The 4,823-nt window shown below is 54.1% G+C and overlaps 1 pseudogene; it reads left to right on the top strand.

Moving 5' to 3' along the window:
- Positions 1–3,922: 3,922 nt before the first annotated feature.
- On the top strand, positions 3,923–4,177 carry LOC105543071 (annotated as a pseudogene).
- Positions 4,178–4,823: the final 646 nt, after the last annotated feature.

Genomic DNA, 4,823 nt, shown 5'->3' on the forward strand with positions numbered 1-4,823 from the left:
TGTATTTTTAGTAGAGATGGGGTTTCACCATGTTAGCCAGGATGGTCTCAATCTCCTGACCTCATGATCTGCCTGCCTCAGCCTCCCAAAGTGCTGGGATTAAAGGCGTGAGCCACCACGCCCGGCTGGCTAATTTTTATATTTTTTGGTATTTATATTTTTTGGTAGAGATGAGGGTTCTCCACGTTGACCAGGCTGGTCTTGAACTCCTGACCTTGTCAAGTGATTCACCCACCTCATCATCCCAAAGTGGTGGGATTACAGGCGTGAATCACCATGTCTGGCCTGGGGATTGCAATTTTAAATTGTGCAGTCAGGTTGGCCTCATTGAGGAGGTGACATTTGAGCAAAGGCTTGAAGGAGGTGAGAGAGTGATCCACCAGGATGTCATGGGGACAGCCAGTGCAAAGGGCCTGGGGTAGGAAGAAGAAAGTAAGGCAGCCAGTGTGGCTGGCGTACAGACAGTGAGGCAGGGGAGAGAGATGAGATGAGCAGGGTGCTGGGAACACATCATGTAGGAACTCTTAAACCATTGTAAGGACTGCTTTTGCTGGGAGATGGGATCATTGCCTAGGAGATTTTGAGTGGAGGAGGGACAGACTTATATTTTAAAACTACCTCTCTGGTCTGGGCGCAGTGGCTAACACCTGTAATCCCAGCACTTTGGGAAGCTGTGGCAGGTGGATCACCTAAGGTCAGGAGCTCAAGACCAGCCTGGCCAACATGGTAATACCCCGTCTCTAGTAAAAATACAAAAATTGGGGGTCGGGTGGGGTGCAAAGCAAAACAAAACAAACAACAACAAAAGCCACCAAACAATAACAACAACAACAACAAAAAACCAAAAAAAAAAAAAAAAAAAAAAAAAAAAAAAAAAAAAAAAAGAAACTACCTCTCTGGTTGTTATGTAAGCAATGGAATGTAGTGTTATGATTTGCTCCAACCCTAATATCCAAGAATCCCATTGCTGGTTCACCTCCCGAAACCCTTGGGCCCCCAGAGCTGCTCATCTGCAGCCGGCTGCCCCACGGCCTGGGTCCTGAAGCTTGCTTCCTGGGCGATGCTGAAGCTAAACATGCCCATGGGCGCCCCGCTCCTCTCCAGGTGGTGCACTGCGCTGCACCTACGCCCCTAAGCCACCTCAGTCCAGGCGAAGCCCTGAGCCGGGACCAGCCTTTAGTCAGAATGCTGCTCACGACGCGGCTCGGGGCCAGCAGGGACAGGGCGCCAGTGCAGGCCGGGTAGTGGCTGGCAGTCCAGGAGCACCGGGGCAGGTGCTAATTCCACGTTGGAAAAGTTTGGCTGCACCATGCTTGCGAGGCTGCGGCTGAACGCGCCCACCAGGGCATAAGCGCGAAGGAGGGATTGTAGGTGTCAACTCCCGCGGCCCACGGCGGCCTCCGGGAAAAACACCTGCATGTCGGCTGAAGAGCACAACGCCAGAGGGTGCACTGGTCCACCGCAGAGCGCAGCATCGTGCCAGGGCACAGAGCCCACGCCCCGTCGGCGTCGCAGCACCAGAAGCTCAGGCTACCCAGACCACTACCCTCCGGGAACACGCGGTCTCGGCGCCTGGGACGCGCAGGTGCTAAGTGGGGCACCGTGTGGAGACCACTCCAGGGATCATGGGGCGGCGGTTTTCCGAACGCGTGGCCACAGGCCTTGCTTCTCGCTTGCAGACAACTGAGGCCAGCCAGCAGCGCGACGGGATGGGCAGCCACGACACGGGTGCTGGATAGGTCTCCTGCTCTCTGCAACGGCAGCGCGTCTGGAAGCCTTCAAGGATCAAGAGATGGGGCCAGGGTGGTCTACGCGGTCCAGTAGAACAGGCACAGGGGGCGTGAGGTGCCTCAAGAGCGTGGGCCCAGCGCCCGCCACCACCGCAAACTCCTTGTGCAGGTCGCCGGGCGGCAGCGACGGAGCCACCATCGAGTAGGGAGTGTCCAGCAGGTGGCGCCGCAGAGCCAGCGCCGAGTCCAGGGAGGCGCGCCCACGCGCTTTCACCGCCTCCACTCCCTGGGCCGCGACGTCGCTGCTTGCACAGCGCCGCCTGCTGCGAGCCCCGCAGCTCCTTTGCGCCGGGCGGGCGCACCCACACCGTCGTGCCTGGCTGCAGGCGCGGGGCGCTCGGGGAGAGTGGCGCCCACGCAGGGAGAGCTGTCATCAGCAGCGCCGTCGGGGGCCCCGTGGGCGGTGGCGACATATATAGCTGGAAGTCGGGCTTCTCAGCGCCCCCGTTTTCCAAGAAAGCCGTGATGAAGCGGCAGCCCTGGAAACATAAGACGCAGACGTCCGTCGGGCTTGAGGGAACCAGGAGCCCAGAGGAGGCAGTCAAGAATAATCCGGTGGATTCGGAAGCTAAATGCGTCAGATTCTAATTCTGACTCTGCCACTTTCTCTCCCTCTCTCCCTCCCTCCTTCTCTCCCTCCCTCTCTCCCTCCCTTCCTTCCTTTTCTTTTTCTATTTTAGACAGGAGACTCACTCTGTTGCCCAAGCTGGTCTCCCAGGCTCATGCGATCCTCCCACCTTGGCCTCCCAAAGTGCTGGGATTACTTACAGTCGTGAGCCACCTTGCCCAGCCAACTCGGCCGCTTTCTAGCCAAGTGAATTTGGGCAAGTCACCTCATTTCTTGGGGCCTCAGCTGCTGCATCTGTAAAGGGGGTATTGGTGCATACTTCACAGAACAATGGGGGGCTTGATGTCAAAGCCATGGCATGAAGTCATCTATATCAGTATTAGCTTGAAGTTACTGCTTTTGCACCATCTGTCCCCAAAGCCCTGCCCAGCCTCCTCAGAACCAGTTTTGCCAATCCCCTGACACACAGTCTGCTCAAATAGCCCCTTGTCCCAGCTGGCCAGGGCCCTGTCCCAAGAAGTTCCACTGTGGCCAATCCCCTGTCGCAGAGCCATGCCAAACAGCCTCCCAACCTGAGCCAGCACAACCAGCCCCTCCCCACCCCACACTCTGCTGCAAATCCAGACCAACTCACCAGCTTTCTGCATTCCCTCTGGGGCACTCACCCTGTAGGAAAACCAAGACACCGAGGCACAGCTGGGGGTAGAGGGAGATAGACCGGTTAGTGTGGTTCCTCCTGCCAGCCTTCCCTCCAGGCCTCCCACTGCAGTGGCAGTAGGGGGCACAAGGGAGATCTCAGAGAAGGGCTCGGCCTCAGAGCCCGGGGCCTGGGGGTCACCTGCCAGAGCAGGGCTGAGGCCAGCCACATTGCAGGGGCATTTATAGTCCTAGGTGCCTGGGCCTGGCCCTCAGCATCCACCCTGGGTCTGCACACAGATGTGCCCATTAGTACTGGCTCCAGCCTGACCTGGTGCCACTGATCATACAGAGGCCTAAGTATAGGGGTGCTGGGTGGGGAAAAGAGGGCAGATGGAGGGACAGAGAAAGGAAAGACAGATATGGGGAGGTGGGGACAGAGATTGGCATAGAGAGTAAAAGTGGGAGAGGGAAAGATACACAAAAGTTACGGTGAAGGCCAGGCACAGTGGCTCACGCCTGTAATCCCAGCACTTAGGAAGGCAGAGGCGAGTGGATCATCTGAGGTCAGAAGTTTGAGACCAGCCTGGCCAACATGGTAAAGCCCCGTCTCTACTAAGGACCCAAAAATTAGCCAGCGTAGTGGCGTGCGCCTGTCATCCCAGTTACTCCAGCTACTCTGGAGGGTGAGGCAGGAGAATTGCTTGAACCGGGGAGGTGGAGGTTTCAGTGAGCTGAGATCACGCCATTGCACTCTAGCCTGAGCGAAACTTCTTTTAAAAAAAAATTTAAAAAATTAGAAAAAAAGGTTATGGTGAGATGAAGAGATGGACGAGGGGAGAGGGAGATAGCATAAGGAATGGAGAGGGAGAGAAGGAAAAAAAGAAGGAAAAAGACCAGCTAAGGCTCCAACAGACCGCTGGTAGACATGGCCACTTCCCGCTTACCCCCAGCAACACTAACGTTAAAGCAGTTCATCAGAAGGCAGCAAGTTCTCCTCCTTTACAGAAGGATTTTCCAAACAGTTCAGCAAGTTCCAAATGATTCTGATCGCAAATACCTGAAGGATTGGGCAAGGGAAGAATTCAAAAGAATTCAAGAGGATACAATTCAGATGATGATTACTCAAGGCAATATGCAGCTCAAGGCGTTAGAAAAAAAACTTGCTTTAGCAAAATCTTAACTATAGCATTATTCTGAAGGATTTTCAAAGTCTCCATGTGTTTTGTTGCATTTAGGATTAACAATGGACAACACAAAGCCCAGTCTTACTATTTGCATGTACAATATTTGGTGACAGAGAGCAAAGGAAAACACAACAAAACAGTTGCCTTAACACTGAAAAACATACCTTTCATTTTGAAAATGTTTATGGATGGCTCAGCAGTTTTTAAAAGAAGCAAAAACCACTAACAAATGGCCAGTTTGCACATGAAAGGATGCCGGACACAATCATTAGGGAAGTATAAATCTTTTTCTTTTTTTGAAATGGAGTCTCGCTCTTTCTCCCAGGCTGGAGTGCAGTGGCTCAATCTTGGCTTACTGCAAGCTCTGCCTCCCGGGTCCACCCCATTCTCCTGTCTCAGCCCCTCAAGTAGCTGGGACTACAGGCCCGCCACCACGTCCAGTTAATTTTTTGTATTTTTAGTAGAGATGGGGTTTCACTGTGTTAGCCAGGATGGTCTCGATCTCCAGACCTCGTGATCCACCCGCCTCGGCCTCCCAGAGTGCTGGGATTACAGGGGTGAGCCACCGCGTCCGGCCAGGAAGCGTAAATCTAAACTACTATGAGGCCAGGTGCAATGGCTCATGCTTGTAATCCCAATATT

Source organism: Mandrillus leucophaeus, unplaced genomic scaffold, assembly GCF_000951045.1.
Source record: "Mandrillus leucophaeus isolate KB7577 unplaced genomic scaffold, Mleu.le_1.0 Scaffold274, whole genome shotgun sequence".
Classification (NCBI taxonomy): domain Eukaryota; kingdom Metazoa; phylum Chordata; class Mammalia; order Primates; family Cercopithecidae; genus Mandrillus; species Mandrillus leucophaeus.